Below are 15212 nucleotides of genomic sequence, written 5' to 3' on the forward strand. Positions count from 1 at the left end.
TAAGCTGTGATATGATCGAAGACAAGGATTGTTACCTCTTTTTTTTAATTTACCTTTATTGTTGAAAGTATTACAGATGTCCCCCCTTTCACCCCTTCCACCCCGCTTCCCCCTTCCAGGTCTTAGCCAGCATCCTACATAATACATGGAACAATGCAGCCCCCAAACAAGTGACTACTGAATGAATAAAATTCCAAGGCAAATTACAGCTTCCTCCAATTTGTACACTTTGGAGTAAAGTAAGGCTTTGACAGGAGTTTTCGTATGAAATGATAAAATTCATGACTAAAATGATATTTAAATACAAAAAATTTTAATCATGACTTCTTATTCATACTGCTTTCAAAAGAGTATCTTCAATTGAATCTCCAGAAATAGTAAATAGTATTACTTATAAAGATTTCCAAGGAACAAAATATAGTGTGTACCTTAATGTACATGTTACATATGTTACCTTATTACACTCTAAAGACAGATCCCCCCAAAGTTACTGGGCAATCCACTTAATTTGAAAATTTTTGGCCTTTCTTCTCTATTAGCAAAGATAGTTCAGAGTTATCTAGAATTCCATATTCTGGTCTCTCACTGTGATACAGAAACAGCTATTTTCAAAGACCTAAAAACAAGAAAGAAAGCTATTCAACTGGCATTCCCTGCCCAACATTCAGCATTGTGAAATGTCTTGTTCAAGAAAGCTAGTCAGAGCTCCCATATGTTATGTATCATTCTCCAACTCAAGTCTTTTCTATACTTTTTATCTTTCAATGAAAAAAACAGTATCTTTCCACTAGATAGTGAAATAATTGTGGTTAAAAATAAGTAACAACCTCCTTGGTAGAATCTCTAAATGAAACATTTCTTTGTCCAACCTACTGTAAGCCTATGATTAAAAATGATAGTCCTTTTAATACTTCAAAAGTATTATTATCCTTATAAAAACTCAACAAAGGCTTTCTACAGACGAATTAAAAATGTATAATAATGATTTTCTAGTACCCCTTAATCTTGCCCACCAACTTCCCCATCTACACAGGCTGCCATCTCTAACTCACGCTCATAGCCAAATATAGTTCCTATTCCTTAATTGTGCTTCCCCTACAACTACAACTAGAGTGAAGCAAGAGAGGTAACTAGAGTGCAAAATTTATGGAGACATTCACTCTCGAGGTCATGCACGTCCACTCTGCAGCTGCAAGACCCTAAAAGTGAGCACAGTCCTATTTTGTGTCCTAGGCATCTCTCATGTCTCACCCTAGTCCTGACCCTACTTCTCTGTCCCACCTCTACTCCTCTTACTTCTCTAATAAGTAACAAGCCAAAAGCTAATTCTGACCAACCAAATATCTAAAATTAAGCAATGAATTTAAATATAATTTTGCACTCACTTAAAATTATGTTTTCAAATAAAATCTCTTGTTCACAATGTGATGTTAGGTGAAAAAGAGATGAGGCAGGAATGCCTATATACAATAAGATTTTGGTGGGGGGTTTTTTCAAATGAGCGTGAGTTACATGTGCATGTAAGTAAAAGACATGTTATTTTTTACTCCCCTTCTTTTGGTGGCAGCATCTCAATTTTTTCTGTTGAACTCTCCTTCCCTTATTCTCAATCCATTAGTGCCATGTGGCACTAATCATTCCCACTCTCAAGTTTCTGGAATGAGCGCAAAGTTCCTGAAATATGTGCATGACCCAGGTATGGACAATCAGCATATTCCCTCCCCCAAGCAGTAGCTCAGGAATGGGTATGTAACCCAAGAGGACTGATAAAGCTCAATTCTGCAAGAACTAATGGGGAAGCTATCTTTCAGCTGAGGTTGCTAAACTGAAAGAACATGATAAGTATCTACTTCACAGTAAGCCAACCAGAAAAAAAGAATTGCTAAGAGATGGAAAGAGATAGGAAGAACACTCTGAAAACATTTTGCCCCTAGATCTAATCACATCTGAGTTCAGGGGAGTTCAGGTGTTAACAGATATACCTGCTACATCTTAGAATTACTGCTGGGAAACAATTCTCTCTGGATTTATCACATTCCTGCACAATCAGAGCCTTCTTAGCAAAAGGTACTACAAGGATATTTGCATGACAGACAGACAGCTTTGGAAACTAGAGACAGTGTCTCCCTACAGATGGAGACTTCCAATGAGCTTTGGAGAAATAAAGCCCTCTCCTTCCCTTCCCTGGAAGACATTCACCTATATTATTTTATTAACTTATGTTTACTATGTTACTTTATATTTTATTTATATTTACTTATATTCTAGTATAATAAACCTAAAGACACTTTCCCTTTCTCCCCTGGAGAAATTTGCTTAATGAGTAATCTCTCTCCCTCTGCAGGATATTCTCTTCCCATCAGTACATGAGGCAATAAATTATTTTTTCTTATTTATTAATTCATTCAAGAAATATTCGCTAAGAGCCTACTAAGCTATGTGCCATGCATTTTCCTACACAGCAAAATAGATGAAAATTATTGCCCTCATCACAATTACATTCTAGAGAGAGGAAACAAAATACAAAATAAATCAGTAAAATGCACAGTACTGAGTGGTAATAAGTGTTAGAAAGAGAGAAAAGGCATATATGCATGACCTATGGACACAGACAATAGTGTGGAAAAGACCTGGGGGGCAGGGTTGCTGGGTGGAGGGGACCAATGGGGGTGGGGGTGGGGGCATCTGCAATACTTTCAACAATAAAGAAAAAATAAATAATAAAAAAAGAAAAAGAAAAAGAAAAAGCAGGAGAAGGTAACAAGAAGTGTGGGGGAGGTAGGAGATTTCAAATGTATGTAAGGTCATTAAAGACTTTACAGGTGAAGTAGTATTTGAGCAAGGACCTAAAGCAGATAAGGAAGTTATGTGAATACCTGGAGAGGAGCATTCCAGGCAAGAACAGTTAGTGCAAAGCACCTATTTAAGAAAGAGCAAGGAGGCCTGCGGGGAGTGAATGGTAGAGACAAGAAGAAAAATCTTCTGAGAAAGATCTTACATGAGGGAGGGAGAGCAGGACCACAAAACTAGTTCATTTGAGGAACTTGAGCTTGTACTCTGAGTACATGGGAAGCTACTGAAACATTCTGAGCAAAGAAGTGACGTGATCTCTTTTCAAAAGGATAACACTAATATTCTGAAGTTAATATTCTGAGAGCAACAGTAGTAGCAGGGAGACTTCTTAGGAGTTACATAGAAGGATAGAAAGAATGGTATTGAACCAGAATGACCCTAAAAGAGGTGGTGAGAACTGGCAGATTCAGATTTATTTTGAAGCCAAAGGAATATGCTGAAAGACTGTATGAGGGAAGTAAAAGAAAGAGTCAAGAATAACTTCAAGTTTTGGGGACTGAGCAAAAACAAGGGAAGTGCTGCCACTTACAGAGATGGGAAGGATTAATTGTAAAAGGAAGGGAATCTGGTAACGCTCTATTGTAATGTGAGAAGTCAGCAATCCTTAAGCAAAGAGAGCTGGTAAACTGCCAACTCTTGTAAGTAGGGCTGTGTGCCTACTAAGGATGGAACTATACAGTACTTAGTAAAAATGTTAGGATGCTGGTATATTGCCTACTATATAGCAGTCTCCAAAAGTCCTTCAAAAAAAGAAGCATACTTTGAGTGGTGGTAATAAAAGAAGGATCTTTTCAGTTTTTCATTACAAATCCAAAATGGCTCATATTGCAACTTACAAGGTTGAAAATCAAGTATCCCTAAACTAAAATGAGACCCTTAACCACACAAAGAGAAAACAAAAAATGAGAAAAGCCTAATGCTCCAGGCTCCTGACCACACATTCTAGCAAAGAAGATATTTACCCATTATAAAGAACCCTGTACTATGAAACAGCCTGGGAGCAGGAACAAATTAGCTGTGCGTTGTTACCTCAAGAAGTTGCTCTGAAAGGCCTAGAGACAGAAGCCAAGAAGGAAATTGAGATGACTAGGATTGCACGGTTTCTCAACCTCAGTACTACTGACATTTTGAACTAGAAAACTCTGTTGGGGTGGGGCAGCGGGGGCTGTCCTGTAGGGTGCTTAAGAGTATCTTTGGGCTCTACCTACTAGATGCTAACAACACCTGCCTACTCAGCCCCAACCCCACACTGTGACAACAAAAATGTCTCCAGACATTGCCAAACGTCCCCTGAAATATAAATTTCCCCCTGTTGGAGAACCACTGGATTAGGGAGATGGGCAAAGTTGTTCAGAGACATACCAGACAATGGTTTGATTCAGGACTAGCATTTGGGCTTTGGGTACTTGGGAGAAGTTGATCAAATGCAAAGAAACAAAATAAAATATACTTAGTTTTTAAAAGTTGTATTGCCTAAGAAACTCCCAACAAAGATCTGTTACTGCTGAATTCATTAGATGGTTCCCAGGGACTTGAGTCTCTCATCAACAGAAAATAGACTATTGAAGCAGTGCAGTCCCCATTAAGGGAATCCTTCTCAACACTCATCTTGGCTGTGACCAGGGGTAAAAAGAATAAAGATATTCCCAGGATGAACCAGTGATGGCCATACTGGATAATCAAAAATCTTATTCCACTGCCAGGGCAAAGAGATCTTGCCATTCTTGTCAAATGAAATGTGTATATATCATGGATTAGAAAAACCTCTGTAGGTTGTTTCTCCTTTTTCTCTTTTCTAATTGAGAATTTTTACTGTCTGTATGCTATTTTCCTTCTATCACTGAATACTGGCTTTATTAAAATTAGTTATATTTATCATTTAACCATAAGTTCCTAGATCCTCAGCCTATCTATTCATGCAGAACTAAGAGAATTTCCCAGAGATCCTAGATTTAAAGTTAGATACAGCAATTAAACAAGTCTTGGAGTTGTCTTCCTTTGTTGGGGGGCAGGTGATAAATGCCTCAGGAGTTTTAAGTCGCCCAGCTGGGCGTGGCTCAGTGGTTGAGCATCAACCTAGGATCCAGGAGATTGAGGTTTGATTCCCGGTCAGGGCACATGCCCGGGTTGCGGGCTCGATCCCCAGTCGGGGGTGTGCAGGAGGCAGCTGATCAATGACTGTCTCATCATTGATGTTTCTATCTCTCTCTCTCCCTCTCCCTTCCTCTCTCTGAAATCAATAAAGATATTTTTTAAAAATAATAGTAAGCTTTAAGTCAAAGATTTGCACTATGTTAAGTGAGGGCATTTTTTTCAAGGGTGCAAATGTATGTAATGGAGGACATGTATGCGCATTGGGAGGATTTATAGTGAATATCTTTTGGTTATATTGCCCAGAGTATACTGCCCCTTCCCATGGCCATAGTACCTTCTGTTTCTTTCAGTGACCCACCCACCCTGACTGTCAGTCCATGTGGTTCAGACCATGTGGCTGACCACAGTTTCTATTCCCTGTTCCAACAGTTAGCACCTGGTTCAGATCTGGCCTGTCATCATATCTTATCTCCCTGACCACAGGACCAATCAATGGTGGCAATATAACCCAATTTATTTAATGAGATATAATCCCGGGACTAAGCTAAAATGAGTAAGAGAAGCTCTTATTATGTTGGGCTTGCTGAACTGAAAGAATGTTAGCCTGGAGCCATCAGAGAGGGGCACATGGAGAAAGCTTATCTGAAAGTATATCTAACACAAGAGAAAGCCACTGGGAATGTCCTGAGGCCATGTCTGAGCCCACCGAATCCATCTGTACCTGAAGAAAGTACATTCCTGTGCACCCCAGTGCCCTAAACTAGTATGAGTAGGGTTTTGATCTCATACAACTGATGAAATTTAAAAATCTAATATTATTACCAGTTATCAGATGAAACTGATAGCAGTTTTCAAATGGAAAAACTGAAGTCATAAGAATTGAATTATTTGCCTAAATTTATACAATTACTGGTGGCATAGTTTCAGCCCTAGCCAGGTCTGGTTCTGATATCCATGCTCTTTCCAATACATCATACTCTAAGAAAAAAATCTGAAACTCCTCTATGCTTTATAATCATTTGTAACCATAAGGTAAGTCCTTACATTGAGTGAGTACTCTATTAACATTTGTTGAATGACCAAAAAAGGAAGAATCATGTGTCTTCTTGCTCTGTCCCATTCCTGCAACACATCGCCTCCTGTGTGACACAGAGCATTTCTGCGTTATTTTTAGAACGTAGGTTGCCTCAAGGACATGCCTAATTCTTTACCATCTTATCTTCTTTCAAAAACTATGATATTACTGTATATAATAGCACATTTCCCTAACTAAGCTAAGTCACTTCAATCACAGAATGCCAGTTCCAGTCACAGGGTAAATCAAGATCCAAAATACAAACAGGAATCAGAACCTTAGAAGGAGGCCATGACCAAAGTCTAGCTACTATTCTGTTATAATTAATTGTCAAACTCAGAAAAGGACACCTATATCATCCTGTGACATATTGCTTATGTTAACATTTTAAGATATTTGTAACAACTACATTAACTTCTAGAAAGTATCAGCTATCTATAAACAGTCAAATCTCTTTCAAATATTACTGTTGAGGGTGAGAGAGAAGGGAAGGGAAAGCAGATTTATGAATAAAATATCCATGACATTTTCAAGAAATCCATCTAAAAATAATGCATATTTTTGTCAGAGCTAGAACACTCAATAACAATGTTTCACAAGTCAACTTCTGTTCCCCTAGAAGGTGTGGTGGACTGGTTCACATCCAGATCAAAGACACTGGATTCAACATTCCTTTTTTAAACTTACTCAAAAATGTCTATTTTCTGGCTAAGATCCACTTTCTTAGGCCTCTTTACTTTTTCCTCACTTCTAGCAGCTGGCTTTCTTAACAGGAAAATATTTTACAAAGAAACAACATATAAATCACTTAACAAGAGTTATAATATAGGACAACCTCAAACAGAGAACAAGCCAAGATAAGATGCGGACATTGGGCAGTTAGCTAAGGTCATGCACATCTTAGGGTTTCACTTCCAGGAACAGGAATTCACTTCAGCAAAACTGCAAATATTTCAACATGGACCTTTAGAGTCACTCCCAAACAATTAACACTGATGTTAAATCCAGGACTGCTAATTGGTCCCTGTATTTAGACACTTACCATTTGTATTCATTTCAGGTTTAGCATATGAAATACCTAAATTCAAATCCTGAGTCTCCTTGAATGAATAATGTGGCCTGAAATTGGTTCCAGATCACAAAAAGAAAACATGTACAAGCTATCCAATTTACAGTGTTTTCATAAAAACAAAAACAAATGCACAAAAGGTGCCTAGAACTTTTAGTAAGCACTAAACAAAAACTAAAGCCCCTCCGCCATAACAATATCTGAATCCACATAATTTACTAAAAAAATGTTTACTGACAGAAACTATTTCTACCCTGGAGGTAAAATGTTGAGGAGGAATGACAAAAGGAATATATATAGACTAATAATTAAACAAATCTAATGTCATATATATATATATATATATATATATATATATATATCAGTAAGAGAAAAATCAGCCTCATGCTTTGTAAAAAGTTCCTATTATATATAAATCTACATAAAGATCCATATAATTTTCCAACATAACTATTTATAAGGAATTGGGATAGTGATCTAACTAGTTATTTATCATTAATAAATATCTGAGACAACTGCATTGTTTAGTTCCCTTTAATTATTCTACGACTGCATATTTACTCAACACATAGAAAGTAAAGAAGCCTGACGAAGCGATGGTAGTTAACCAGAATATATAAGTTTGGAGTACATTCAGAATGGATATGACAGTGACATGGAATGCACATGTGAAAGTGACTGGATCTCTGTCATTAGAAAGTCCACCATACAACATAGACTCTACAGTGAAACAAAAAGTTGATGCTTGAAAATGTTTCCTTTGATTCCAAGCAAAGCAAAATTTGCAAAACCTTAGTGAAAGTTGAAATGATTAACCTGTATAAGAGTGTATAGAAAGCATGTGATTCTGAAGGAAATATAATTCAAGAGAAAGGACACTGTATAAACCTTTTCATGAAGAGGTGGTGTGGCTGCCAGGGTGGCTACTGACCCAGTTGTTACCAAAACTGAATATTGGTAGAAAAGTCAGATGCATTTTACTTTGTATAATGTAAAATTAACAAAAGGGCCCCACCAACTGACAAAAGAAACTTGGAAAATCCTCCAAAGCTAAGCATTAAAGAGAGCAGAAGGGACACAAACTACAGAAGTCTCCAACCCCAAGAAGACAATACCCAAAAAACAGCAGCAAGGAGCAAGCCTTACAGTGATCAAGGACTTTGAACCAATGCTAGAAATACTCTTGTTCTGCAAACCCCATAAGAACCTTTGCATGTATACTAATGACATAATGCAAAGCCATCAGCCTTCATTTTGGAAGCCAGATATGGTTTAACAATTTTAATGACTCAAGTCCTAGTATAAAATTGTTAAGGGTCTGAAGGGTTCACTTAAAATTTTCAATTAAATTTGACTGTATTTTATAGAACTAGTTATGTCCTAGGTCCACAAAGGTTTCAAGAAATACCACTTGCTAATTCCAAGGGTCTAATGAACATTGTTTTTGTAAGTCTTCATTTCTAACTGAATATTATACGTACTACATTCACACAGGATGAGCTACTTAAAAGCAATCTCATTCACAGCGATGTAATTTTAAACATACTTTTCTGACTGAGCCAATGTAAAAAGCATCTTTACATATTAAATGCCTAGAATATAAATATTCTAGTACTGAGTTTCCCCTTCTTCTAAAACCATTTGTCCTACTATGGAAATACTTTTTCTGCAAATAAAATAACTTATACTAGAAAACTAATTTCAACTTTTCTATAATAACTAGTGTTATTTTACTTACAATAAAGACCATAGTACTGTTATTCAAATATTTTTAAATGTTTACCAGTTACTCTGATTTTGAAATGTAAGACTCTTTATTATCAATTAACATAAAATTAGTAATCTTTTCTTCTGTAGCATTACAATACTGATTTTTTTAAAAAATATATCTTTATTGATTTCAGAGAGAGGAAAGGAGGGGGAGAGAGAGAGAGACAGAAACATCAATGATGAGAGAGGCACTGATCGGCTGCCTCCTGCACGCCCCCGACTGGGGATGAGCCTATAACCCGGGCATGTGCCCTGACCGGGAATGGAACCCCGATCGCCTGGATCCTAGGTTGATGCTCAACTGCTGAGCCACGCCCAGCCAGGGTACGATACTGATTTTAAAAAGTAAAAAGGCATTCATTTCAGAAAAATATGTAACTTAGTATCAACTGTAGTACTATAAAGTGTGTCTCAAGTATTTGCTTACTAATAATAGTTACACACTTTTTTTAATGGCTCACTTTCATCAATAAATCAGAGTAGATTCAAGTTTATCCCTACGATGACGTAATTTTCAGTCACTTGTATTCTGGTATGCTTTCTTGAGCAAAAGAGAACAAGATGGAATTACAGAGAGCATGGCAGGGAACTACACATTAGTGTATGTCACACACATAAATATCTTTTACTGGATGGGAAAAAGTATTGACAATCACTTACTTAGATTACCAAATCTTTGTCTTACTGCTAGATTAGGCAATGAGGACTATCTGGTTCAACTCCTAACTCCTCCTTCACTCAGTTCAGAGCCTGCTTCACAACACCCAATAACTACAGGTTGGTCTGTGCATTTAAATTGTCTGTTTTTAAAAATTAAAACCCACCCGGCCAGTCGTGGCTCACTGGTTGAGCATCAACCTATGATCCAGGAGATCGAGGTTTGATTCCCTATCAGGGCACAAGCCTGGGGTTGCAGGCTCGATTCCCAGCAGGGGGCGAGCAGGAGGCAGCCGATCAATGACTAGCTCAGCATTGACCTTTCTATCTCTCTCCCTCTCCCTTCAGCACTGATGTTTCTCTCTCTCTCCCTCTTCCTTCCTCTCTCTGAAATCAATAAAGATATATTTTTTTAAAATAAATAAAAGAATTAAAACCCTATACTCATAGAACACACATTTTGAAATACGGATATTTATAAAATATTGCTCCTTAAAAAATAATTATACATCAGCAGGAAGGCAGTAAACACTCAACTAAGAGTTTTATGTAACATTACATTTGAAAATACAGTTTAAGTTTTAAACAGATTAAGTAAATGTGGTTTAAGGTGAGGGAGGGGGAACGCTAGAGATCTAAGAAAGTAATATTTAGTTTTTCTGGACCACTTTTAAGCAAATATTTGCAGTTTAAATGAAAGAAATTTTGGGAAACCATCCAACAATAGATAATAATCTAAGGTGAAAGAAAAATAATTCAGGAATTCAGACCAACTAGACATATTTTGAGGTAAAAAGTATTTAAATTTCTGACTATACTGAGATAGAGTAATCAAAGAACTATGAAAGAATAGCAAGCTAATCAGAGATATTTCTAATTATATGCTCTGTCAATACAAATTCAAATGCCATTCAGTTTAAGTAAGCTTAATGTAATTATTTTCATTTCCTAAGTCCAAAATGTAGGGACTTTTAGAATGCTGGAATAAACACAGTAATACTAGGAGAGATAAAATTAAAACTATAATGTAAGGAACTTACACAATATGGAAGTTGAGGACTCCCTAGATTCAGGCATTTTACCTACATTGTCTCATTTCTTCTTCACAACTACCTTGTGAGTCAATTTAATCATCCCCATTTTACAGATGAGGAAACTGGTTTAAAGAGATTAAATAATTTGCCCAAATCCCCACAAAAGAAATTTGTGAAGCCCAGATTACCTGGCTCAAAAAAAAAAAAAAAAAAAAGAATCTTCTTTCACTACACACTGTGATCCAGCAAGAAACACCTACATTTTTAATTAAAACCTTCTAAAGGAGGAGGCAATATCAAGCTTATAGTAAGTGGTGATGATGTATAGACTAAAAATTAGTCATACTTTCATAAGTATATGTGAATGTTTAGGAAACAATTCCAAATCTTGCATGATATTAAAGTTTCAAAGCTGAATATGTAATATCCTAAAACTAAAGAAATCTGAAAATTTTTGTAGAAAGGCACTAAATAAACTTCATCTTACCTAGCTTTTTTTAATTGCAAAGAAAAAATTTGAGAGGCCCCATACTGTGTCAGCCATAAAGCAGTTTCATATGTGTAACTAGGATTGTATTTATACTTATGAAATATAATAACATATATTATATGTAATAATATACAATATAATTGCTTGGGTCTGATTCTTTTGTTCTGACTCTGGCATGTCCTCTCTTTATTCCTTTCCATTCTTCTTCCAGGTCTTGGAGCCCTCTTCTAATTTAGGGTAACTGATCAGGAATTCCTGCAAGTTTAGATGCAAGCACAGACATACTGCAATGAAAAACCATAAAATTGTAATGACTAGTAGAGTGCTACAGAAAAAACAAAAGTTTCAGTTATTTTCATTAACTATGATGGAATTATTGGTGACTTTTCTTTTCTATAGTTTTACTAAACTGACTTTAAAGCATTTAACTTTTATAATAAAAATTACAAAGGAAGAAGGAAAGACAGGAATGCAGGAGGGGAAAATCTAGAGCTCAATTTAAAAACATCTAAGCATCTTATTCCTTCCAAAGTTCCAAAACTATGACCTGCTTGTTCCCTTTAATCTCTGTTATATGATACATTAATCACACATAAGCATGCCAAAGACAAATGAGATATAAAAAAATGCGTTCATCCAAAGATCTATAAATTCTGAGGCATAGCTCTCGTAGTATTTAAGAAATTAGTCATAAAAATGAGGTAAGTGTGAAAAACAGATTTGGGGTAAACTAAAACTGATAAACAGGATTCAAATACTTAAAGAGTGCAGGAACTTCCTAAGTATGGAAAAATTACAAATACAATAAACACATATGTGAACTTACAGCCATTTCTTATTCTTTTATTATAAGCTTCAGTTCTATATTAAAATATTCCTTTAGCAACACCATGAAACACCCAACAAAGTTTTGAGTCCTATCAAAATATAAATCTCTGTAGGTCATTACTTCATCTTCCATGAAATAGTTCTAACAAAAATTCACATTTGTAAGCTTTCTTTTCCATTACAAAAATACATTCTTATTCCAAAACAATGTATTTAAAGTGATCCAATTTATTATGTATGCATATTATACCAATGCATTGCATAAATGATAGTCCCTTGGACTTGTGTTCAAAAAGAGATGCTTATTTAAAAATCAAGTATAAAACTAGACTCTATTAACACAGGAGTCCAATTTTAAAACAAAACTTTTATTTGTATAACAAGTTCATTAGATTTTCATTTTTTTCTGATTACAAAATGCAATTTACTCATCTGGGCCTTTATTTACAAAGATGATGACGTACAAGATTGCTTTATAATAGTCTCATGGAATTAAATTGCTACAGGTTTTACAAACACTACTTCCATCTACAAATGGAAATAAGCAACTTACAATATTTTTGGTACAATATGTATTTACACTGTTTTTCCAACTTTGTAATTTCAGTTCCTCTGTTCCTTATATTTATTATTTAACAACTGTCTTTAAAATGTTATTGCTGTGTAGGTAGTTGGGTAGTTACTGGACAATTCAAGTTTTCTGCAATGTTTTTTGAAATTTTTCATAGTGAAACACAGGAGGGGGGGAAAAAACAGCAAATTTGAAATGGTCACAGACCAGAGTTATAGTTACCTACCAGTTGAAGATGATCTGAAAGTGATTTTTCTACCAAAAGCCTGGACTATTTCTTCCAAACTACTGACATCAACCTTTGAAGTAGTGCAGAAGCTGCATTAACTGTACCCTACATGATTTTACATGGTTTATGTTTAATGCTGCCAACCATCAGTGTGGAACAGAAACAGACACCAAAAGATTTTTCATGGAAGAAAACAGAAAACGTTTCCACATTCATGGAAGAAAACAGAAAACGTTTCCACATTCATGGAAGAAAACAGAGAACGTTTCCACGGATGCTTATGTACTCTCAACACATTCCCACTACCTTTGGAGACATAGTTCCCTTGGCTCAAGAATACTAGCAGAAAAGTGTTCCTGGATTACAAAGATATAGTCAGCCTTCCTTTGCATTGACTGACAAACTGTGGCTCTTCACAAATGTCTCTCTTAATACCATGTAGATATACCAGGACTACAACACTGCATTAGTGAAATAATTATATTTTGCCACCGTGGTTTTTTTTTAATCCTGTTACCATTCCATAGGTTGAAATGCATTTTCTAGTCTTTAATTACTAAAATAGTTTGTCTATTCTTGTTGATTTTTACGTTATACTTTTATATACAGTGACTCCATTTGAGAAACGTTTATTATTTTTAAATACCTGGAGAAAAAATACAGCAGTTAGTGTCAAAGTGACAGGGGGACCATTATGATTATATGCAGCTGCTTACCAATTAAAAAGATTGAGGCTTCCTTTTAACCATAAGGCAAATGAAAATCAAAGGTTACAAGCCTTAACAAATTTTTATTTATTTTTTATATTTTTTCCATTGATTTTTTTTAAAGAGTGTGGAGGGGAGGAAGGAGGAGAGAGACAGAGACAGAGAGAGAGAGAAAGAGAGAGAGAGAGAGAGAAACATCAATGTGAGAGAGACGTATGGTTCCCTCCACGTGCACCTGGGCACGGCCGGGGATCACACCTGCAACTGAAGTATGTGCCCGCGACCCTTTGGTCAGCAGGCGCACGCTCTAACCACTGAGCAAACCGGCCAGGGCGCCTTATTAAATTTTTAGATTTGGGATTGCACAGCACTAGATAACATCACAAATGTACAAAGCAAAAAGCCACAATTTCACAGTTAATTCCTTATCACTTGTGCATGCCATACCCCGGTCAGGCGGTACCAATACCAACCCAAATAGCGCGTTTAAGAAAGATGATATTAAGGGAATGCCAACGGCGCAGAGCTGACCCCAAGGTGCCTCCCGGCACACCCTCAACCCTAAGTGACCAGGACAGAACAGAGCAGCAATTGCCGGGCTGCAGGAGCTTCACACTTATCTTGACTGCCTCCTCGGAGTCACCTCTGGCCCAGAAAAGACCAGGGACGGAAAGCGAGGGACAAAAGCGGGAGGAGAGGGGGAAGACTGGGGTCGTCCTGCGGCGGGGTGTCAAGGGGCGCTAGGACGGAATTGGGGAGTACCTAGGGGTTGGGGGGGGTCGGGTGGACGCCACAGCTGGAGGGCCACGCCAGGAGAGGAGCAAGCCAAGAAAAGGGGGTGCGGGCGTGATGGGCGGTGCCTACGGCCCCTCCTTCCACCTCCCCACACCCCGCAGCCCCCCGACCCGGCGACGGGGCGGGGCCGTGGCGCCCGCCTCAGCCCTTTCGCGGCGGCACCCGCCCCCTCAGCCTCCGGTCCCGGGTCGGTGGGAGGGGCGGGCCTGGCGGGGCCGGTGGGCGGCCCGGCCCAAAACCCGACCGGGACCGCTCCGCCGCGGGCGTCGGGCGAGCGGGAGAGTGCGCAGCCTGGGGCGGGCGCGGTGGGGGCGGCTGAGGGCGGAGGAAGAGCGCTCGGCGAAGCCGCCGCAGCCGGGGCAGAGTCCCAGGCACCCCTCTGCGGGCAGGGAGCGTACCCCCGTTCTCCGCCGGCCTTCCCGCCTCTCCCCCCTCCCCCGGCGTTGCCCCGGGCAACAGCGCCCGCCGCCGGCGGCGCGAAACTCACTTACCTAGAACCTGACAAGCAGGAGCCCCTCAGACACGGGAGCCAGTCACCACCCCGCGTCACGGGGGCCGCCACAGCCAATGGGCGCCGCTGTCACGAGCCTCTGCGGCCAATCCAGCTGCACTCCGGTCTCCGGGCACCCTGGAGGCCTCAGCCAATGGGCACGAGCGGAAGGCGGTGCTGCCGGCAGACCCCCAACCCCCTCCTCCACCACCTCCCAGGAGGCGGGGCGCGGCCGGTTGGCCCCGGCCCCGGAGGGTGGGACTCGGGCTGGAGGCCGGGCGGGCGTGCGCGGAGCCTGGCAGCGGGCGCGGCCCGGGAGGTGTGGAGCTGCGGCCGCCGCCCTCCGGGCCCGCTCCCGGCTTGGGCGGGGTCCCCAGGTCCTGCTGTTTGCGCTGCTCTCCGGCCCCCGCAGCCCGCTTCTCTAGCGGGTGTCCCGGGCTGGCGGCTGGGAGCGAGGGCGGGATGCGCCGGAGTCGGGCGGCGGCGTCACAGGAAACTTTGGGAGACTCGCTGGCCGGGAAGTGGCCGGGCCGGGCGTGATAAGCTGGGG

General features: G+C 39.4%; 1 protein-coding gene across 6 annotated transcripts in view; it reads right to left on the reverse strand.

The window, feature by feature from the left end:
- The window catches only part of FER (FER tyrosine kinase), a 315987-nt gene extending 301256 nt beyond the window's left edge, over window positions 1-14731 (reverse strand). For all 6 annotated transcript variants that reach the window (XR_013998437.1, XR_013998438.1, XM_081132190.1 and 3 more), the window contains exon 1: window positions 14664-14731. The gene's annotated coding sequence lies outside the window, so the exon portion shown is untranslated. The remainder of the gene's footprint in view (window positions 1-14663) is intronic.
- Between the last annotated feature and the right edge of the window lie 481 nt (window positions 14732-15212).

This window comes from Miniopterus schreibersii (assembly GCF_964146895.1).
Source record: "Miniopterus schreibersii genome assembly, chromosome: 3".
NCBI classification, from domain to species: domain Eukaryota; kingdom Metazoa; phylum Chordata; class Mammalia; order Chiroptera; family Miniopteridae; genus Miniopterus; species Miniopterus schreibersii.